Source organism: Octopus bimaculoides, chromosome 14, assembly GCF_046866305.1.
Source record: "Octopus bimaculoides isolate indiv1 chromosome 14, ASM4686630v1, whole genome shotgun sequence".
NCBI lineage: Eukaryota > Metazoa > Mollusca > Cephalopoda > Octopoda > Octopodidae > Octopus > Octopus bimaculoides.
Window position 1 is genome coordinate 32,495,165 of NC_142941.1, and position 25,525 is coordinate 32,520,689.

The 25,525-nt window shown below is 36.3% G+C and overlaps 1 protein-coding gene across 5 annotated transcripts in view; it reads right to left on the reverse strand.

Moving 5' to 3' along the window:
* The window catches only part of LOC106874067 (uncharacterized), a 64,049-nt gene that overhangs the window by 36,898 nt on the left and 1,626 nt on the right, over window positions 1-25,525 (reverse strand). Inside the window, exon 1 of one of the 5 annotated variants that reach the window (XM_089362662.1) lies at window positions 24,027-24,235. The exons of 2 other annotated variants lie outside the window; for them this stretch is intronic. The gene's annotated coding sequence lies outside the window, so the exon portion shown is untranslated. Of the gene's footprint in view, window positions 1-24,026; window positions 24,236-25,525 lie in introns of those variants that run through there. 2 more of the 5 variants (XM_089362664.1, XM_089362663.1) reach the window with 2 other exon arrangements.

Here is a 25,525-nt window from a genome sequence, read left to right on the forward strand (position 1 = left end):
ACAGTATATATGGATTTGTCCTTCCAGTTACACATACATCCACATGTACAGACCAAATACACTCAATGTATATGTAAAAATCATACAGGGGTATACTCTGGCATGCAGTCCATGGTCCACTATAAGCTTAAGATCCAACACAGAGAAGGTTCTGAGTGCTGTGTACTGTAAATAATAACACAAATGGACTGAGGTTCACTACAGCTGTTTCAGACATGTTTTTTTTATTGATGAACAAAACAATTACATCATGTAAAAAAAAAGCTTTCTTCAGGTGAATTAAAATCCAAAATTTAATATTTAAGATTTTTCACACAAAAAGTATAGAATGTATTTTGACTCCCTCAATTGGCACCGGGATGAGAGTCAAAATTCATTCTATACTATTTGTGTGAAAAATCCCGAATGTTAAATTTTGGACTTTAATTCACCTGAAGAAAACAGTCTTTTTACATCACACACACACACACATACACACACACAATGGGTTTCTACAGTTTCTGTCTATCAAATTAATTCACAAGGCATTGGTTGGCCCAGGGCTGTAATAGAATACACCTGCCCAAGTTACTGTACAGTGGGACTGAACCTGAAACTAGGTAGTCACAAAGCAAACTTCTTACCCACACAATCATGACTTGTATATTCTAAGCATTACAAAGTAGTTTAAATTCTTCCAGTCAGTTAGTTGTAGTGGTTGGTGAATACTCTAAGTGTTGTATGAAGTGTACTCTGTCAGTTCTACCACCTCCCAGCTGTGTATAACTCAATTGGGATCTTGGAGTAGGCCTTTATTTGTAAAAGGGATATGTACAAACATATCTAGGAGGATGGTTTCCATCACCTGCTTAGCTATCACAGATGAGTTGTGGGTGAAACATATTTGCTATCATGAGTAGTTTGACTGAGTGAGTAGTTTATTGAAAGTAGTAATTTATTTAAAGTACCAGACAGCTGGTGGGTGTTAAGAGTTGTGTTGTTGGAAGATGTAAAGAAGATGGTTATAGAATGTGTAGTCCAAAATGGGAGAGAATCAAAGTACAATGCCATAGGTGTGACTGTGTGGTAAGAAGTTTGCTTCCCAAAGCACATAGTTCTGGGTTCAGTCCTACTGCATGGCACCTTGGGAAACTATCTTCGGCCAAAACCTTGTGAGTGGATTTAGTAGACAGAAACTGAAAGAAGCTTGTTGTATAAATATATATATGTGCACCAGCATGACCGCAGCCACTTGGCTGAAACACATAAATAAATAAATAAATGTGTGTCTTTGTGTCGCTGTTTGTCCCCTCACCACCACTTGACAGCCAGTGTTGGTGAGTTTACCTCGCTGTAACTTAGCAGTGTGGGAAAAGTGACTGGTAGAGTAAGTACAGGCTTAAAAAAATAAGTCATGTAGTTGATTTCTTCGACTAAAACTCTTCAAGGTGGTGCTCCAGCATGGCCACAGTCTAATAACTGCAACAAGTAAAAGATAAAAGAAACCAGATACCTTATGTCAATGGTTTCCATAAAGTAATCTCCACAAAGGACAGACATCCATGAGGCTTAATCCTGTACCAGGATTAAAAACACTACATGGTCTCTCGGTAGCTTTAGCTGGATCTACTTTGTTGTAAGCTTTTAGGTTAGTATCTCCAGGTTGGGGATAATTTCCACCCTACAGACTTAAGAGATTCTGAAAATAGCCATAAATGCTGCTGCCTTTCCTGCTCTAAGTTACTTTCAAGCATTTTAGTCACTCATACCAATCCCTGGACTTATTTCAGTCAAGTGCTTTTTATCAACCTCCTTCATTTTATTGGTGTATATATATATATATATATAATTTTTGCATATACATATAAAGATATAAAGGAACTATTTACATACATATATTTTGCTTCTTATATACACATAAAGGAGCTATGTGTGTGTGTGTCTATATATATATATATATATATATATATATATATATATATAGACATGCATATATATATACATATGATAACATTAGCAATAATAAATATAATAGGAGATGAAGTGAAGGAGAAGAAAAAGAATATATACACACATAACTATCAACATAAGCATTATACTTCTCACTTTTGTTGGTATGTTCAGCAAAATTTAGCTATGAATAATGCTCCTCCACCCCGTCACCATCTACTGTTATTATCTAAAGATATCACAAAAAAAGCAGAAACAAACAAGCAAAAAAAAAAAAACTATATACATATGCACACATATAGAAGCATAATATGCACACATATAGTGGCTTCCCCACCCCCACCCTACTGATTACCAAAAGATGGAATTCCTTCAAAAATTCCAACAGCATCTGTTTAACCATTTCATATAATTCCTATAAAGACTTGCCAATTTTCCACAAATCAACACCTCCATGGCAACTGCCACCACCAGCACCACCACCACCACAGCCACCGCTATTACCATCACTACCACCACTGCTTCCACCATCACCAGCACCACAACCACAACAAGAACCACTACCAATGCTGCTGCTGCCATCGCCACCACAACAACCACTGCAATACCCATTTCTCTGCCAAAAAGACAGAAAAAAAAAAAAAAAATCCCAATTTACTGTAGGCCAAAGAATATATTGCCATTTGAGATTCTTACCAGTTTACAGGTTGAGGAGGAAGATGGTGGTGGTGGTGGTTGGTGGGTGGTGATGTGAAAGTGGTGATAGTCATATAGTTAATAATGAAGGTTAGAAGCAGAGAGATGGTGGAACGATGGGTGTTGTAGCAAAACAATGGCTGTAGTAGTAGTAGCAATGGTGGTGATGGTGGTAGTAGTAGTAGTTGTAGCAGTGGTGGTTGCAGTAGCAGTAGTAGTAGTAGTAGTAGTAGTAGTAGTAGTAGTAGCAGCAGTAGTAGTAGTAGTAGCAGTAGTAGTAGTAGTAGCAGCAGTAGTAGCAGCAGTAGTAGCAGTGGTGGAAATGTGATCAGAATGTGATAGTGATGGAAGCTTTTTTTGCAGTTGTTCAAATGCACAAAAGCCTTCTTCCCCCAACAAAAGTTTGTTTGGGTAGCTTAGTGGTTAAAGCAATAAGACAATGGACTGCATGCAGATAGCTAGAAGTCACCAGGCTGTCCAATAATCAATCAAAGTATCAACTGTTCAAACCCTTTCATGATCACTGCATAACATCCATAGTAAAGGCGTTTCCTCTCTCAAATGACAAATTTACCAAGCTATCACAGAGCCAATGAAGAGCCTCCCACATGGTCATGCAATCTGCTAGGAATAGTAGCCAGTTTTTCCTCAAATTATACATATCCTACTTTCTTTTACTTGTTTCAGTCACTGAACTGCAGTAATGCTGGGGTACAACCTTGAAGGGTTTCAGTTAAACAAATCAACCCCATTACTTACTTTTCTATTTAAATGTGGTATCTATTGCACCAGTCTATTTTGCTTAACTTGGATGTAAACAAACCAGCACTGGTTAATAAACGGTGTTGAGGGAGCAAAGACACACACACACACATATATATATAGACATACACGATGGGCTTTCACAGTTACTGTCTACCAAATTCCCTCACAAGGCATTGGTCTGTCCAGGCCTGTGCCATATAGTGGGACTGAACCTGAAAGTGCAAGCTTTCAAAGCAAGCTTCTTAATCACAAACCACACAGACATGCCAAGAGAAAATAAACAGAACTGCCAAGACCAGAATGCCTTTGATCAGAGGTTTGCTCAATCGGGACAAATCAGGGACTAAATAACAGTTTCTAACTTAGGCACAAGACCACAGTTCTGAGGGGAGGAAGTTAGTCAATACCAGCAAACCCAATAATAAACTGGTTCCTTATTATATCAACACAGAAGAGATGAAGGGTAAAGTTGACTTCAACAAAGTTTGACTTAGAATGTAAAGAGTCGAAGAAACAAATACAAAAAAGAAGCCAATTTTTCCAAGGTTCTAATGATTCTGCCAGCTTACTGCCAATTTGGGGTGAAATAATGTAAGGAGCAGAAGCACTGTAAAAATGAGTACTTCATAATTTCACAGTGCTAAGATTGGGTTCTGTGCCAAATCTTACCAATGTAGTGAGAGAAAATTAGCTGTATGATACAGGCATAGGTATGGCTGTTTCCCAACCATATGGTTTTAGGTTCAGTTCCATTACATAGCACCTTGAGTAAGAGTCTTCTGCTATTGCCCTGGGTCAACTAAAGCCTTGTGAGTGAATTTGATAGACAAAGAAGCTCTCTCTCTCTCTCTCTCTCTCTCTCTCTTGTGGATCCAAAGAATTAAACAGAGCTTACAGTAAGCTCCCTATCTGGTACATGGCTATCAAGATGTAACATCACCATTGTTCTGAAAATCCAGGAACTGCAATGGTGGAGATTATGTATAAAAATTAACCAGATAAGATAAGTGAAGTGAACAAATAGATGTTTATCTTATTATTTAGTTGACAACTGTTTCATAATCTGTGTTTAGTTGCATAAGAGACACTATATCATCTATCACATATATTGTTTGTGACAACATTATGAAACTATTTGCTGTTTATAGTAGAGTCTGGTGTTTTAACCTGTGATGAAATATTCTGAAGTGTAGTCTATGGGTATATCTATAATCACATATACACTGTGTCCCACATTATTAGGGAAATCAACGTTCTCTCAATAAATAAATGTATATTCATTCAAAACCAGTTGTTTTCTCACTGACTGCTGGCAAAACCTATCTGCATACATTCTGTTAAAATAAATTGGATCTGCAGACGCCAACAAATGGCAGCACTTTTGTGATTGGGCAACATTTTCACCGTCCCAAATTATTAGGCATGTATAATAAAAATGATAATTGTGTTAGAACAAACATGTATTTAATTCAACAGTAAAGGTTTAACAAAAAAATTATTCATAAAGGACTTAATGGTAAACATAATATGTTTGAATGAAACTAATCATGGGATTATCATGTCATACAGCTCCTAATGTTTGATGTATGATCCTCCACATGCAATAATCTTCCTTATGCGATGATCCATTGAATTTGTCAAGGTGATGATATTCTCTTATGTCACACTTTGAGCAGCATCTACAATAGCATCCCAGAGGGCAACTTTATTTGAAAACTGCCATCCATCTAGGTAAACACGCATCTTCAGGACACGCCACAGATTTTCAATTGGATTTGAGTCAGGGAAATAAGGTCGTCACTCCATCAGACAACCTCCAGAGAAGCCAATTTGCTGCAGGTATTCCTTAGAATGCTTTGCTGCATGAGACAGGGCATTATCTTGCATGACAACCGGCTTTCTCTTGAATGAAAATTTTTGCTTTTTGAACCATGATTGGAAAGTGTCCTTTAAAAAGTAACATATGTTTATAATGGCATCTTAATGCCATCTGGGACTTTCTATGGCCCAACCATCATACTACCAATGATGCCAGCCCAAAACATGACTCCACCTCCCCCCTGTTGGTGTCTCAAACGATGAGGACAGTTCCCACTGATTGATACCCAACCTTTACTCCAGCCATCTGGTCTGTGAAAAGTAGCACGGCATTCGTCAGTGAACAGAACTGTTGAAAAATCAATCTTCATGTATTCTTCTGCCCATTTCAGTCTCTTCTGCTTATGAACAGCCTTCAGAGGGGGCCTTGTAACAGGCTTAATATGCCTGGCTACCTGCTTCAAGAGGCAACACCTAGTAGTTTTTGATAAGTCTTCCCTGCCACAAGGTTTGAAGACTTCTCTACTTGTCAGATATGGATTCTGCACAACTTCCGTTTTCACATTGACAAGTACAATTTGAAGCAACCCTCAACTTAGCCTTATTTGTCCTTAAATGGATAGAAATAGGTGACTGCACAAATTTCTTCACTGTTTGGTGATCTCTTCCCAGTATTTTTGATATTTCTATGGTTGTTTTACCTTTTCCAAGCTCTGACACAATGGTAGACTTCTCATTTGAGGTAAGATCACATTTCTGACCCATGATGACACTTAAATTGGGCACCTGCCTAATAATTTGGGACAGCAGAAATGTTGCTGCAACACAATAATGGCTGCTGTTTGTTTTCATCTGTGCAGATTTGATTTATTTTAACAAAATGTGTGCAACAGTCAATGGGAAAACAACTGGTTTAGAACGAATATACATTTATATTATTGAGAGAACGTTGATTTGCCTAATAATGTAGGACACAGTGTATATATGAATAATGATGTACCCATTAGTATAACTGTGCGGTATACATATACGACAGGCTTCTTCAAGTTTCCATCTACCAAATCCACCCATAAGGATTTGGTCAGCCTGAGGCTATAGTAGAAGACACTTGCCCAAGGTGCCACGCAGTGGGACTGAACCTGGGACCATGTGGTTGGTAAGCAAGCTACTTACCACACAGCCACTCCTGCGCCTATAAATATATATATATATATATATATATATATATATATATATATATATATATATATATATATATATATATATATATATATATATATATATATATATATATATATATATATATATATATATATATATATATATATATATATATATATATATATATATATATATATATATATATATATATATATATATATATATATATATATATATATATATATATATATATATATATATATATATATATATAGTAAATAAAAAAAAAAACAACAATGTGAGGACGTGGTACATGTAAAGTATTAACAGACACACTCAGGGAAGGAAAGAAAGGTAGTTTTACATTGCGAGCAAAGCTCTTCTTCAGAAACAGGAGACAGAGGATAGTCCAAGAGAAAAGGAAGACAGAGGAAACAAAATTGACAATTCACATGTGGGAGGTATTATCAATCCAGGTAAAATACCTTATAAGCTCTCTGTTAGTACACCAAGCTAACAGTATTGTTTAAAATAGTAAAGGACTTAGTATTCTTGTGGCAGGGTCCAAGGTTATATTTCAATACCATTCCATATTGTAAATCCATGGTTGTGTTTCAGTTATACTAGTTTTGACATAGAGTGATATGCAAGATAAGACATAAAGAATGGTTATTGCATATTTTTCTACAATAAAGAAAAATATTTAATGATCATTATTTATGCCTTGTCTTATATGTATATATATATGCATGTGTGTGTGTGTGTGCATGTGTGCATCTGTGTGTATCTTGTTTAGATATCATGTGATATTTGTAAATCATCATCATACAAGCAAGATTGTTCATTTCTATTCTTCCATGAAAAATATGTCTAATTACAGGAAAAATGTATGGGTTAGCAACAAGAAAGGCATCCAGCTGTAAAACAGTAACTCAATAATATATTCATCTAAGCCATGCAAGCATGGGAAAACAGACATATAAATGAAGACAGCCTACAGATGGTATGAAGCTCAAAACAGTAAGCTTGCCAAACACTAGTCAATCAGCACTAAGCTGTATTTTTCATTTGGGTGTACCTACACATACACACACACACACACACACATGTAGCTAGAGAGCATGAGCGTCACTCTTGATGGGATATAGACCAGTAATCTAGCAGTTCTTGGTTGACCAGATGAGCTGTAACTATCAGATAGAATCTAAAAAAGTTACTTGTTTGCAATTCATTATAAATACTTGTTCTACTAATTGTCAATATTGAAAGCTGAAAGAGAAAAAAAAAATTGGCTTGAGTATAGACTGAACTCAGTCCCATAAAGCAATGCTTCTCAAACTATCTGATGTGGAGTACAGGCAGATTTTTTTCCTATGTGCCAGGGACCAGTAATATTTCTTAGTAATATTAATTTATACCAGAATCGATATATGTAATGAATATAAAAGTTGACAATTTTTTAAATCTTATATTTATCTTGTAAACAAATAATACAATATTACATAAGCTTTTTATAAGCATCTTATAATGTTTCTTTCTTTTCTGGAAACTCACCGTGTACCGGCAGCTGATGGCTCATGGACCATCACTGGTCCACAAACTACCACTTTGAGTGCCATAAAGCACAGATCTAGATGATGTGAAGTATTCAGTCCAAACTGTCTTCCCATTCTACACAATGTGATGGCCCTGTTCGATGAATTCTGGACATTCATGTTTATTAACAGTGATGGTGTGTGGCCTAGTGGCTAGGGTGTTCCATTCACAACTGAAAGATCATATTCTTGATGCCTGAACTAGGTAGTGTGTTGTTTTCATGAGAGAAACATTTCATTTCACTGCTCCATTCCACACAGCTGTAAATGAGTAAGCCTGTGATGAACTGGTGTCCTGTTCAGGGAGTATCTTGTGATCTCAGCCACTTTTATGTCATTGAAAACTAGGTAACCAACTCTCTGAGTCCTAGGACTTGAGACTGCAGTTACATCTCTATTAGGGTTACTTGATAATTTCCTCCAAAAAGGTTATCAAATATTTCAAATATAAAATAAATATAGTATTGGGAGTGGCCTTAACTGCAATGGCTAAAACAAAGAAATAACCAACACTTAATTATGTTTTTTCATGCAGAAAGCACTCTTTTGAAAATTACCACTGTCATTAAAGAACTACAGTAGCCATAGCACCATGTTGTACTCTACAGTTTATTGAACCACTGACTGCTGAATTGGTAGAGTCATTAGGGTGTTCCGTGAATGCCCTATGGTATTTGGTCCAGCTTTCTACACTGTGAATTCAAATTCTAATGAGGTCAACTTCACCATTTATTCGATGCTTACAGTGTTTGTTCCAGCCTTTTGCATTCTGATTTCAAATCTCACCATGGTCTACTTGGGTGACAGATTTAATCTGTCACCTGATTTTATCCTACCACCTGGTACTTTGGGCCCCTTTAGCAGAGTCTACTCTGCTGTAATCATCTATGTTAGGATACCCTCCTCCCCCTCTTTCCTTCCCACCTGTCTTGGAGGCCCTGCAAAGGATTACAAGCACTGTCTTACTCTCTGACTAATCAATTAAAAAAACAAATTTTCCCCCATGCTATCATTAGTGCTGTAGTTGCTGTATATTTCAAGAGTTAATCAAGAGATTAACAAAATCCAACAAGGAGACATTTACTCATCACCACTTAATCTGCTATTATAACAGCCAAATCTTCCAATTAAAAAAGATATCCATCTTAGATGTTGCAATAACATAAAATGCGTGATATGCCGGATTCAAAAATTAGAACAAAAAAATTAGTAGTAGAGAGCCAATCTTGTTTATATAATTAACCCTTCTGATAGTCATCTGTTTGACCCATTTACTAACCCACTTGAAGCTACCTGCTTCAATGTGTTCATATTTTAATTAAAATATTTACTGAATTCTCATTACACAAGTTGCGTAAACTAAATTTCAACTGGAAAAAATCCATCACAACATTACTGTTAGGGTTACCATAAGAAAAAAATGTAGTGAAACAAACATCAGCTAAATATTGGATAAGTCTGCATGCTGTAGTGAGATGAAAATCCTGTCAGTTCACCTTGGCTTTATTTGATGCAGCCAGAGTTTTGTCTTCTCATGTCATACAAATTCATATTTGCAAACTTAGCATGTGTGGCTGTGTGGTAAGAAAATTGCTTTTCAAATACATGGTTTTGACTTCAGTCCTAATGCATGGCACCTTGGGCAAGTATCTTCCATTAGAGCTTTGGGCTGACAAATGCCTTATGAGTGAATCTGGTAGACAGAAACTGAAAGAAACTTACCATCTATATGTGTGTGTGTGTGTGTACGTTTGTTTGTGCCCCACTACCACTTGACAACTGGTATTGGTTTGTTTCTGTCCCCACAACCTAGTGGTTCAGCAAAAGAGACCAATAGAAAAAGTGTCAGGCTTTAAAAATAAGTACTGGGGTCAATTTATTCAACTAAAATTCTTCTTGATGATGCCCCTGCATGGCTACAGTCCAATGATTGAAACAAGTGGAAGGAATGGGCTCTGCTAAAAACATCCAATATTTCAAAAGGCATCCATAAATTTATTTTTTCGTCAACCAAATTTCATTCACAAGTCTCAGTCAAACCTGAGATTATGATAAAAGACACTTGCCCAAGGTGCTGCATAGTGGGATGGAACCAGGAACCACATAGCTGCAGAACAAACTTCACCACACAGCTATGCCAGCTCCCACAACAAGCTGAGAACTTCAACTCAGAGGAATCAAAGGTGGATTATGAAAATAGAATCTTGGAACATACCTAGATATGTCACTCCATCCATCTACTTCTATTGCCCACTATTCCTGGGTGGGCTGTTGGGGTAGAGTCCTCAGGTACTTCCTCCATTGGATTTTATCAGAAGCAAACATCATTATACTTATCTGCTGGATTCTCAAGCATGACCAACTGAGACAATAGCTATTATCCAACCATCTTGCTCTTGGTCTATCCCTGGGTTTCTTGCTGGTTGACTTGGCTTGAAGAATTTGTCTTGCAATCCTTTCCTATGACAGAGAAGTAGTGGCTTGACCTGGAGACTTCCTGATCTCTGAGCTGTGCACTCCAGAAATTCTTCAGAGGATCTCCATTTCAGCTGCTTGTTTTCACAATTCTACACTTTCAGTCATTACCATAGCATGACCATAGCTGAAGACAGGCATGAAAATTAAATTGAAGATAGCAAGTTGGGCTTTTTACAAACCTCTCCTCTTTTGAAGACTGAATGCTGAATCTGGCATGCCACTACACCAGAATCTGCAATTCTAGCATCCAATTCATTCTCTTACCTCCCATAACCCAAGAATATGGCTTTAAGATACTTCTCCACTTGCCACAACAATGTTCCCTGAACATGCAGAGTGCACTAGAACTAAAATCACGATCAAATCTATCATGTTCAGTTTTGTTGGAATTATCAACAAAGGTTCATTCGAATTGTCCCATACCAAATCTGCTTGATGAAATCCAACATTGACCATACAATGACTACACTCAAACAGTCACAGAGTAAAATGTAATTCTGACATTAAAAACCTGATTTGATTTATGGGACAAAAAATTTTTAGTTTTTTTTTTTTAGACTGTCCTGCTACCACTGTCAACCACCACCACTACCACCACCATCATCATGTACTGCAAGGGTTGTAACCTAGTCTACTCTATCCTTCCTCACCATTCACTACCTGATGGTAGGTACCTGTTGTTTGTTTCCCTTAGTAATGTCCAGAGGGCTTTGTAGTTGCACATAAACAAGTATATATATACGAGCAATTATTTGCTCATAAGTGGCGACTAAAAATCCTCTAAACAGAATACATTAGCCTACATTTCCTCTAGACACTTAGCTGTCAAAAATAGATACCGAATCATTAAAGAAAGATTTATTTCTCATTAATTTAATTTTGTGAAACTAAAGCTAAACAATGGCCTTTACAATCATTTTAGGGTCACGGAAGTATCTACATTGTTTTTAGATGCGTATGCAACTGCAAATATCTTCATTAACATTTTTTTTGTCAGGCCTTAATAAGAGGAAAGCAGTAGCCATGACCTTTACCAGAGCCTTCAAAACTGGTTGGAAATGAGAAATAAGTTATCTTCAGATTAAAGACATGTTCTGAATGTTTGTGACATGGGCCATGTGCAGGCATTAAACTGGGTGACAGATTAGGTGTGCCACCCAAGATTCCGTATACTTCACTTTTACTTACAACATTTCAACTGATCATACAATAACTACAACAACCATCTAGACATAAATGTGATTGCAAATGAACTCCTTAACCATATGGCTCTGTATGAAGTAGTTACCATTTGTTGATTTGTTGGGGTAGATGTTGGAAAGAAATGTCATATATATATATATATATATATATATAGTGGTAGTAATGTTGGTGGATCTCAATCATATGACAATGAGGATTTGGTCATTCAATAAACTGAATTACCTACTTCTAAATTAGCAGGTAAACAGCTGAGCAATCTATAAACACATGCACTCTTACTGGTTATACTCTTTGAATTACAGGTACAATCCACAAGAAGCTTCCATACAGTTTTTGCTTGTGCAATTTCATTTACAAGATAGGCTATAGAAAATAACCTTTGCAAAAGACGCTATGCAGTAAGATTGAACTAAGAACATCATGGGTTGCAAAGCAAACTTTTAAACTTGTTAGCCATACTGTACATACCAAAAATATATATACTATCATAATCATCATTTAATGTCTACTTTCCCAAGTTTGAATGGGTGAGACAGAATTTGCTGAAACAGATTTTCTATGGCCAGATGCCCACCCTGTTCCCAAGCAAGGTAATATTCCCCATGGCCAGGCATGTTTTTCACCAAGACTAGAAACAAACAACATTTCTAGTATGACAGTAATACTCATTTATAACTATCACATGATGTCAAGACAAGGGCACACATACACACAAACACACACAGAGGATTCTTTCAGTTTCCATCTAACAAATCCACTCGCAAGGCTTTGGTCAGCCTGGGACTATAGTAGAAGATACTTACTCAAGTTACTGCACAGAGGGTCTGAAACCAAGACTAATGGTTGGGAAGTGAGCTTCTTAACTACACAGTCATAACTGATTATATATATATATATATATATATATATATCAGCCAGTCCACTTATGCGTACCTTCCTTCATTGGACACTAAACCCCACTTGTGAAGACCTGTTGAGGCAAGTGAAATCGAAATTGAGTTAAATTCGATGACTGGCACCCATGCCAACGTCTTCTCCTTCATTGGAAACGAAACTCAGCTTACGAAGACTTATTGGGGCAAGCGAAAGCGAAATCATGATGGCACCTGTGCCCAGCATCGCCTTTCTGACACTTGTGCCCGTGGCATGTGTAAGGACTTTCGAGCGAGATTGTTGCCAGTGCCCCTGGACTGGCTCTTGTGCGGGTGGCACATAAAATACACCATTTTGAGCATGGCCATTGCCAGTACCGCCTGACTGGCCTTCGTGCCGGTGGCACGTAAAAGCACCCACTACACTCTCTGAGTGGTTGGCGTTAGGAAGGGCATCCAGCTGTAGAAACTCTGCCAAATCAGATTGGAGCCTGGTGTAGCCATCTGGTTTCACCAGTCGTCAGTCAAATTGTCCAACTCATGCTAGCATGGAAAGCGGACGTTAAACGACGATGATGATATATACACTCACATACACAGAAACATATAATTCTTTTCTGGAACAATGAATCTTAAAGCAGATGAAGCTATCAAAGGATTTTTTAACCAAATATGTGCATCCTATTATTTATAGCTTTATCTGCTTCAAGATTCACCATTCCAAAAAGAATTATTTCATGTTCCCTGAAAGCTTATAAATTCTTATAATAATGTCAACACACACACACACACACACACACACATGCATGTGTGCACTTCTGTGTTTGGGGGTAAGTACAGAATCCTTTTTCTTAAGACCTCAACTGCTTTGCAACAAGACTCATTCATTAACAGTTGCAGGATCTCTTAGCAGCTTCAATCATTTTGCAGTGCACATCAATTTAGAACCATGTTCACTGTTTTATCAGCCACATTTCTAAATATACAATTATTGCCACAAATTTAATTAACATTATCATGAAAATTTTTTTCATCTTTGAGTGAGATTTAGATTTCAAGAAAGCAAGTCCCTAGTGGAATAAACTATAGGACTGCCTGATTAGAGCTGATATGGAGCTACAAACCAACATCTATTTTGAAATAAAACTGATATACAACATACCTAGACTGACCTGGTTCTAAGTTAGGGTCGACAGTTTATAGAGTTGGCAACAATAAAAAACTCATTGAGCATAGAGAGAGGCACTGAGCTGTAAAATTATAGCCAAAATATTAACAGATTTCTAACATTTATTTAGATCATTTTCATCATAGTACACAGTTAATCTAATGAAAGGAAGCCAGTGGTAATTGCAGTGGCATTCTGAAAAAAGAAAAAAATTCTAGAGCTTTATGAAAACTAGCTTACATAGAAAAAACTGCAATACTCAGTGAGTATGAGTTTCATCATCATCATCATCATCATCATCATCATCATCATCATCATCTTTTAACATCTGGTTTCCATGCTGACAGAGTTGGAGAGTTTGGCAGGATCCAGTGAGCTCCAGAGCCATGCTGAACTCCAATATTAACTTTGGTATGGTTTTTATAGCTGGATGCCTTTCCTAATGGCAACTACTTTACACTATGTACTGTTTTTTTTTTTTATTTTCTTGTTTTTCTTACATGCCACAGGTACTAATGATGTCACCAAATAATGTGAAAGCTGAGAAAAGAATAGGACAAAGGTAAATGGAAAAAGCCCCCTTAACTAAGTGGGCAGTGTTTTAGTGCCAGGTGTTGACAGGTTAAAAATATAACAATGGGATAAGCATTCTTCATGTGTCTTTAACCTATGTTTTGCCTTAAATAATGTATTTTTTTTTTCAGATTGTCTAATTAGGAAAATTTGGCTTTGCAATCAAGTGGTTTTGAGATCAGTCCTACTATGCAGCACCATGGGGTGAGTGTCTTCAACTACAGCCCCAGGCTGACCATGACCTTCTAAAAGGATTTGGTAGACGGAAACTGAAAGAAACCTGGTATATATGTACACACACACACACACACACAATTACATAAATATTTTGAAGAAGATCTTTAAGAAATGCAGGTGAGAAGTTAGGTAAAACATATAGAGACAAAATATTGTATCACCTTACATTGGTTGTTTATTTCTTCCATAACATTTCAGGAAAGCTCTGCTTTATCAAATATGAGATAGGAAATAATCCAAGAGATCAGATGCCGATAATAACACCTTTTTACTGGTGTTGATACTAACATTTTTTTCTTTCTGATCGCTTGGATTATTTTCTATCTTATATTTGATAAAGGGTAGTTTCCCCAAAATATAACAGAAGCAGTAAACAACCTCTGCTGGGTGATACAATATCTTGTCTTTGAAGGCAGCAAGCTGGCAGAAACTTTAGCACACTGAGCGAAATGCTTAGTGACTTTACCTTTCATCCCTTCAGGGTCGATAAATTAAGTACTAGGTGTTTACTGGGGTCAATCTAATCGACTGGCCTTGTGCCTACAGTAGAAAAGAATATCTTGTCCTTGTCTTTATTGGTATCACCTTATATATCTTGTCCACCTTCTCAATCGCATTGCTTAAAAGTCTTTTTAAAAATATTTATATCATTTACACATTGCAATGCTTCAAGTCAATTATAGTAATCCATGCATGAATGCTTGCAAACACACACACATACTCAAACAAAAATTGTTTGCATTGATCACATGGATATTAAAACTTTGTGTTTTATTGTTGTACTCTTCATGTGTCCTCAGCTTGCATAATTCTGCAGACACTTATAGCTATTCTTGTGTAATGAGTATGTGTGTGTGTGAACATCATCGCCATACAGGCAAAGTTGTCCATTTCCACTCTTCTGTGAAAAACATGCCTGTATGGTGATGATGTTCACTTACAACCATCATGTAATGTCTAGACAAGGGTACACACAAGCATATAGTGGGTTTCTTTCAGATTCCATTTACCAAATTCACTTACAAGACTTTGGTCGGCCTGGGGTGGGGGGTGGGGGTACAGTAGAAGATACTCGCCCAAGGTGTCAGGCAGAGGACTGAATCCAGAACCATAAGGTTGGGAAGCAAGCCCCTTAGCCACACAGCTATGCCTGTGAGACTGTGATGATATCTAAGTTAATGATAATACAACCGTACATCTGCATTTGAACAATTGCTGATTGAATCCGCTAGCATAGCTAGAGTGTGTGCCGCCTGGGGCAGCCCTTCAGTTTACCACTCCTGGGCCCCCACAAAAAATACATATTGCTTACAGCAGACCCAAAAGTGGTACCGCCTGGGGTGGACCACCCCCTACTTGCCTCCTCTAGCTACATTAGTGATTGAATCTAAGTTGAACAAAACCTTTAATCAGCTTTTTAAGTACAAATCAACTGTAAGTATATTGCATATCCAAGAAACCCCCTTTAATTATTAGGTAAAGCATCCATCATTACCAAGTAATCACTTGAATGGTTTTTGACAATTGACAAGTCCCTTAACCTCTTGGGAGTTGTTGGGGCACTGCAGCCATGCAACATATCTAGGACGAGAAAACCTGGTGGAGCCCATCCCTCTCAAGGCTGAACTCATTTCTACAGCTGAGTGGACTGGAGCAATGCGAAATGAAGTGCTTTGCTCAAGAACACAATGCATCACCTGGTCCAGGAATCAAAACCACAATCTTACGATTGTGAGTTCAACACCCTAACCACTACACCATGTGCCTCCACTTGAAAGGTTTGTGGATTTCAAATTGTTCAGGCATGATATGTATGTTCAAGGTGGGGAGGATTCTAAATAGAAGAATATGGCATCAGCTGTTTTCAATCGGGTGTGGTTTCTGAGTATGGTAATATTATTGAATGACTAGTTTGTAATCTTAACAAAAAAAAGAAAAAAAGGGGTCAGGTATGGCTGTGAGGTTAAGAGGTTCACTTTGCAGCCATGTGGTTTTCGTTTCAGTCTCACCATGAGGCACCTTGGACAAATGTCTTCTACTATATAGTATACGAGCAGAGATACCCGGCGTTGCCTGTGTTACATGCAATTGAAGGATGAGACTTTTCTCTTATATTTCCTGTAAGGAACTGGAATAGATATGATTCGAATTTCATCAAAATTGCACATGAGGGTTCTTTCCCTCTTTACACACCCTAAAAAAATTCTAATCATGAGACATGTATCCCATACTATTAATCTTTATGCACATATTCCAAAATTTCAGTCTTCTGGAACCTGTAAAAAGGATTTTGCTCCTGAAAAATGGAGCTCATGGAACTCTAAAATATGAGAATGAAGGCCCCTATTGGGGGTGGGTGTGTTAATTTCAACCAGAGAAGTTGAATTGTGGGGAATGTTTTTAACTTTGGTCTTATAGTATACCTGTATATATGTGAGAGTATAGTTTCACTTTAATAGTTTCAGTATGAAATTGAAAGTATTAAAGTGAAAGTATTTGAAATTACAGTAGCGACATGTTATTGTTTCACTTTTGAAATGTAATACTGAAATAGTGGAATAGTTTCAGTGTGAAAGTGAAAGTATCTGACATTACAGTAGAGAGGTGTTATTGTTTCACTTTTGACACATAATACTGAAATAGTGGAGGAGATATGATATTGGTGTGGGCTCGAACTATGCAAGAAGTTAAAAATTGTTTTGGCCTACGACACTACATGGACCCTAAGTAAGGCATGTGTTAATTTCAAATGACATTGGTTGTGTAGTTCTCGAGTTTTATGGATTCACACAGACACATATTCTCATCTTTATATATCTGATATTTATGCTCATATTCGAAAATTCTAGTGTTATGGATCCTGTAAAAAGGATTTTGCTCATGAAGAATGGAGCTCTTGGAGCTGAAAAATGTAGAAGTTAAGGCCCCTATTGGGGGTGGGTGTGTTAATGTCAATCAGAGAAGTTGAATTGTTGGGAATGTTTTTAACTTGGGTGTAATATGTATTGTTTGAATTTCTTTGAAATAGGAAATGTATGTTCACTTGGTTTGTAAAAGAGAGCAAAGCTACAGGAAACCAAAATACGAATGATCACGATAATCAGTAAGCTGCCCTAGCCTAGTCGTTACTACACCCCGATGTAGGATTCCTCACCATACAGGTGACAGGCACAGCTGTAAGATGCATTACGGATCTATAGCAATTGGAAGGGCATGACCCAATTGAAATAACAACGCGTGACGTTTGGAGTAAAGAGAAATGAAAGTGTCGCTTCTGGAGTTTGCAAATGACCACTATACCGATAGGTAACTGCAGAAAAAATTTACAATCAATAAATGTCTTAGAACAACCAGTCACTCATCTGGGAAGGCCTTGAAATCAATGTTACCAACTGGGGACTATGTGTGACCCAGTGATAATAAAAAGTGGAGGCAAAGATGCGTCTCATTTTCTTGACAATCTATGCACCACACTGCAGAAATCACAATGTAAGTATATCTGAAAAGATAGTCTTACACTGTTGTACCGTTGAATTACAAATAATGCTCATCTGTTATGTTCGGGTGACCCTATAGGTTCCAATAGTACAACTGTATTCGTCTTTACTTAGGAAAAAATGACTAAATTGTGGGTGTGAAGTCCCCATGAATGGGTCTTTGTGACTTCTAAGAAGAAATTTTAGAAATATTACTTTATTTGTGTGTAATCTGTATGGTTAAAATTTCATCAACATCAAAAATATATGAATTTTCATGGTGGTTATGGCCGTTATGCATAGAATATAATTTCTAAATTTCATAAAGATCCATTCAGTACTTTTTACGTAGTTTTGGATAAAAAAAAACAAATGACTAATGTGTGCGTTTGTGTGAGTGTATATATGTATAGATATCTGTATGCATGTATATATGTGTATATATGTGTACATATTACATGTACATCTATATATACATCTACACATATGTATACATATACATGTATGCATATAGATCTATATTTCTATATATATCTATACATATACGTGTACATATACATCTATATGTATACATATACATCTCTCTCTCTGAAACCATTAAAGTGAAAGTATCTGTCATTACAGTATCGAAATGTGATTGTTTCAGTTAGTGGAATAGTTTCATTTTTAAAGTGAAAGTATTTGACATGAGTGTTTTTGTTTCACTTTTGACACGTAATACTTAAATAGTGGAGGAGATATTATGTTGCTGTGGGCTCGAACTATGCAAGAAGTTAAAACATTTTTTTGGACTAAAACACAACCGAGACCCTAAGTAAGGCACGTGTAAAATTTGAATGAAATTGGTTGTGTAGTTGTCGAGTTTTAGGGAAACACACACACACACACACACACACACACAGACAGACAGACAGACAGACAGACAGACAGACAGACAGACAGACAGACAAACTGCCAGACAGACAGACACACATTCTCATTTTTATATATATAGATTACCATTTCTTCTCTTTTGTAAGTGTGGTTCTATTCAGCTGCCTATAGGTGCAGAAATGGCTCTGTGGTTAACAAGCTTGCTCTGCAACCACATAGTTTTGGGTTCAGTTCTATTCCATAGTACATTGGGTTTCTGCTATAGCTCCAGACAAACCAATGAAGTTTGAGTGAATTTGGAAGACGAAAACTGTGTTAAAGACCATCATTCATATATATTTGTGTGTGCGTGTGTGTGTGTTTGCCCCCAGCTACCATCGCTTGATATCCAGTGTTTTGTTTATGTCCCTATAATTTTGCAATTTGGCATTTTATATACATAATGCTGGTGGCACAACAAATAAAAAAAACCAACCTAGTACACACTGTGAAGTGGTTTACATTAGGAAGGGTATCCAATTGTAGAAGCCGTGCCAAATAGACACTGGAACACGATGCAGTCCGAGGCCCATGAGATCTTGTCAAAGTATCCAATATGGAACATGGACACGCAATATAGTGATGACAATGTGTGTATGTGTCTGTTTCTATCTTGTTTGACACAGCATAATAGTTGCAAATGAGTATTACTGTCATACAAGTAGTGTTATTCATTTCCAATGTTCTACAGAAACAGCTCAGAGGAAGCTAATGAAGTTGATTACATAATTCATGATCATTCAATAATATATATCATCATTGTTTTAACATCCACTCATGCTGGCATGGGGAAGATGGAATTTGTTGAAATGGATTTTCTACAGCTGTATGTCCCACCTGTCACCAACTCTCATCAGTTTCCAAGTAAGGTAATATTTCCCCCATGACCAGACACGTTTTTGCAGAACATTGGAAATGAAGGACACCACTGGTTTGACAGTGACACTTGCTTACTTACATCTGTAACAATGAGGGTCACATCTAGCACATGATGTCTTGGCAAGGAGATAGTAATAACACACATTATATATATATATACATACATATATATAAATACATATACATATATATATATATATAAATACATATATATATATATATAAATACAAATATATATATATATAAATACACACACACACACATATATATAAATATAAATACATATTCATATATATATCATCATTATCATCATTTAGCATCTGCTTTCCATGCTGGCATGGGTTAAACAGTTTGACTGAAACTGGTAAGCCGGAGAGCTGCACCAGGTTCCAATCTGATTTGGTATGGCTTCTATGGCTGGATGTCCTTCCTAAATGTATTACACTCGAAGAGCGTAATAAGTACTTCTTACATGCCATTGGCATGGGTACCAGTTATGTGACACTGGCATTGACCACAACTGCACTTTCACTTGGCTTGACAAGTCTTCTCAAGCATGGCATATCGCCACACAATAGGCTTCTTTAAGTTTCCTATTTCTTTACTGCTCACAAGGGGCTACACACAGAGGGGACAAACAAGGACAGACAAACGGATTAAGTCGATTATATCGACCCCAGTGCGCAACTGGTACTTATTTAATCGACCCCAAAAGGATGAAAGGCAAAGTCGACCTCGGCGGAATTTGAACTCAGAACGTAGCGGCAGGCGAAATACTGCTAAGCATTTCGCCCAGCGTGCTAACGCTTCTGCCAGCTCGTCAACATTTTCGTTTAAGCTTCCATCTAGGAAATCCACCCACACAGCTTTGGTCAGCTGGGGCTACAGTACAAGACATTTTCAAGTTGCTACACAGTAGGACTGAACCCAAAACAATGTGGTTTGGAAGCAAACTTCTTACCACACAGTAATACCTGCACCTGTATATATATATATATATATATATATATATATATATATATATATATATATATATATATATATATATATATATATAAAAACAATAAGAGTCTGACGAACTGATGAAGAGTTAATGGAAATTGTTGAACAGATGAATAAATTTGTGCAATGTGAAAAAAGCTGAATTCTGGTGATTTGGACAAAATCATTCTTCGGATAAGAAGTATCTCCAAAGACTCTGAAGGCGTTTCACTGCTTTCATTCCAGAACAGGTGACTATAGAAGAACCCCTACAGAGGGAAACAAACTAATCATCCTCTTCACAAGAGCATTTGTAATGTCAGTGCTACAGCAGAGATTGAAACTGGTTCACGGAATAGCAATGTAAACAATTCAGAAGATATCTTAGTTTGTTTCTATTACTCTCTCTTTCTTTCTTTCTCTTTATTCCTACAGGGTTATGAAAAAACATGATGAGAAATAAATAAGTGAATAAAATATATTATGCTCTAATGAAAGCGTGGTATGGGCAAATAAGGTGGAAGGGAAGCTTATTTTAAGATATCTTCAAAAATACAAAAAATATTTTTTTCTTTCATAGACATTACAGTTCACACAACTCAGTGATGTTTGCTGGTTGTGCTAAGCAACACATCTATCAATGAATATACAGACACACAGAGAAATACATTCAGCAGGGATTTGATTAAATGTATGTCCAGATTCACACTTTGCATGCGCGCGCGCGCGCACACACACACACACACACACACACACACACACACACACACACACACACACACACACACACACACACACACACACACACACACACACACACACACACACACACACACACACACACACACACACACACACACACACACACACACACACACACACTTTTCATTTCTAATTTTCTTTCTGTAATTACCCAAAATTCAAGATATGAACAGGCAGATATTTCAAATTGATGTCTGATCTCTAAGCAGACATATATAGGTATAATATAGGTTAGTTTGACATGGTATTCTTTAACTTGGTATTGCAGTTGTGTTGATGATAGGGACGATATGTGTGGACTGCCTGTGGATGCCTAGGGCGGGAGAAGGGCAGTTTTTCAAAGTGAAGCCATGCTACAGCAGATCAGATATCGCTATCAAGTATACAGTGGAGAAAGACAGGTCGGAAGAGTGGATGGGAGGACGGGTGGGGGAATAAAAGATGCAAAATGCAGAATATGCTGGTGGTGGTGGAGAAGATAAGTTTATAGACGGCATGGTGGGGATTATAAGGAGGAGGGGAGAGATTCTATGGAGCAGATGCTGTAATAATAACCATAAAAGAAAGACAAAGGGTGGTAAGTAGATAGAGCCGCGGGTGGGATGGAGGTGGAGAAAGCGATCTCGAAAGACTTGGATGTCATGAGGCAGATGGCTTTCCTTTTGGATAGGAGAAGTGAGAATAAACAGCAATGACCCTAAGTGGCTGTATTACTATTCCATATATGGCAGCAGTTAATTAATATGTATCTTGGAAAAGGCTTAAGAGCGTACTACTTTCTCAGTACAGTTGTTCGTTTAACCCCAAGCCAGGTCCGATTCAGCAGACCAATGATCAAAGGCGTTCCAGTCGTGCCTCTCCTGTATTTCACCATGACATTAGATAACCTAGATGCACTGTATCCTTCTTTAATTAAGAGCAGTAAGATGTGATCTGAATGAGGTTTAGCTGCTATTTCTAGCTGTCAAGTAATCGCGTATAGTTTCCTTCATTATCTCCGACGAGGAAACACCATACTACTTTGACATAATTTTTGAGCACAGATTATTTCCACAGAAAATGATAAAGAAATAACATTTCATCTCACACACGCGCGCCACACACACACACACACACACACAACCAAGTACCAGATCGTAAATGTATGACGAGAGAATAATACATAATATATACTTTGAAAAAATATTAAATCAAAATAAACTATACAACAATGTGTTTGTGTTTAAAAGCAAATAATGACTACAATAATGCAACTTCACTGTAATGTCTTAGTCTTCCAAGACACACAAACACACAGCCACACACCTGTATATATCAAATGTACATACACATGTATTTTAAAACATACAACCATCACAAATTGATATTTAATACTATTACACGCGCGAAATTAAGTTCCTCTCCCATTGATATTCAGCAAACATATAAATATATATATATATAATCATATACATACATATATACACACAAATGTATATAGCTACACAAACATGCATGCATAGATGTATATACACACATGGATATACATGCATATACATACTAGGATAAGTGTTCTATTTTTGCTGTAGTTTTTGCACCACCCTATTTATTAAAAGATTAAATTTTACGACATTTACGAGAATGGAATCAGTTGTTATATACCAAAATAGAGATGGGGAAGAGGCGACGAGGTGGTAGCTGTATATTTTACTTGTGTAGAGACTGATTAATACAAAAGACAGAATGAACGACAAATGAATACAAAAGTAAGGATATATAATTAATAATAATAATATATTTTTTGATATATTGGCAAGACAAATAAATAGATAGGGGTGAAGAAGAGCTATGATCAGCTTGTTAATGGTTATGATAATTATAATCATATATATGTGTGTGTGTGTGTGTGTGTGTGTGTGTGTGTGTGTGTGTGTGTGTGTGTGTGTGTGTGTGTGTGTGTGTGTGTGTGTGTGTATATATATATATATATATATATATATATATATATATATATATATATATATATATATATCTATATCAGAACAGATTATAATGCACAAAACGTACTTGCAGCAATTCCCATTAAGAAAAAAGACGTGTTGGAAGAGATGAGTTTTGCTACCGATTGTCATTACAATGCCAGGATCGAAGGGTTTCCCTCTCTACCTCACGTACACGGAATACGCACACACACATATGTGCGTATATATATATATATATATATATATATATATATATATGCACACACGCATAATTTTTACGCAAATACACACACACATATATGCACATACATACACAACCATACACATATATAGAATAGAACTCTACAGGCATTTTGTCTCTACAGGGGGAAGAGGATCATCCATCTGTGGTCAAATCTCGAGGAGACGATGGAATGTATTGGAAATAATAATAATAATAATAATAATAATAATAACAGCAAAATAACAAGAGAAAAAATATATACATATAATCGTAATTGCTAATAGTAATAATAAATAATAAAACTGCAATAAACAAACAATGAAGCATAATAAATCACCGTAAGAGGAAAAAAATAAAAACAGAACCTCCAGGAACGAGCTTGCATTCTCTTTCACCCATGTGGTAGGAAGAAGAGAGATAGAAAGAAGATATACTGCTCTCTATATATAATAATAGTAATAGATAGTTTCATATGCCAAGGTACAATGCCACAGACTAATAAAGAGAGGAAAAAAGCATGAGAATGTGTAACGTTTATGCCTTTCTGAAGAACAATTTAATGATAATAACCGTGCGTGTGTGTGTGTGTATATATATATATATATATATATATATATATATATATATATATATATATATATATATATATATGTATATATATAATAGGATAGAACAGTTTTAGTCACGTAATAATAATTATTACGAATGGTCGAGTCTGATATGCAATTTTGATTCCTACCCAAAATAATTTCACTTTAGTTATATTGGGAAATGCATGAACAGTGTAGTTCTTACTTTTTCCCTTCTCTAAGCACTCTATATATATAATATACATACATATATATAATCTTAATGTCTAATCCGAATAAATAAACGATAGTGAAAAAATTAAGGATTTTCTTTTGACATAAATATGACATTCACCGATTTTTATCTACTTTAGAGGCGTATATCATTAACAAAAAAAAACGATACATTGTAGATTCAAGAATTATAAAATAGTGTTGAAAAGAGGAAAATGAACAATACTAAAGAAAAGCGTGAACACCATTTACAAAGAAAATAATAAAGATAAAGAATGATGATTATTTCTGAAATTGGCACAAGATCAAGAAATTTATGGGGGAAGGGATACAGTCAATCAAATCGACCTCAGTACTTGACTGGTAGGAATTTAGTCTAACGTTCCACCGTTTCCGCCTCTCCAAAAATAATTATTTGTAATTATAAAAAGAAGTACTTAAAAAATAATAAACCAGAAATAAGGGCAAAGAATATAGAGACAAAAAAAAGGAAAAATGACAAAGAAAAACAACTAGAAGATTATGAATTTCTTTCAGTTGAAAGCACAATGCCAATATTTGCAAGACAGTTGAATTCATCATTATATATTATTAGTGGTAAGTGTTGATTGATCGACCAGTCGGATGAAAGACGAATTCGACCCTGAAGCAGTCAATGGTTTCTTTATTTGTCATTAAGGCAAAACATCTTGCTAGAAATAAACGAGTGTGTGTGTCTATCTATCTATCTATCTATCTATCTATGTATATATACATATATATATGTACATATATATATATATATATATACATACACACACACACACATATATATATATATATTGAGGCGTTAAATTGTTTTATATTGGCACGATACTACAAATTTGAGAATGAAGTACATAATCGACTATAGTACACGACTGGTATTTATTTCATCGGTCCTCGAAGAATAAAAACCAAAGTTGACACTAATAGGATTTGAACTCAGAAGTAATATAATTATTCTTATCCGTTTCTTACTAGGTGAAAAGTCTTAAGCTTCCGGAATTGGGGG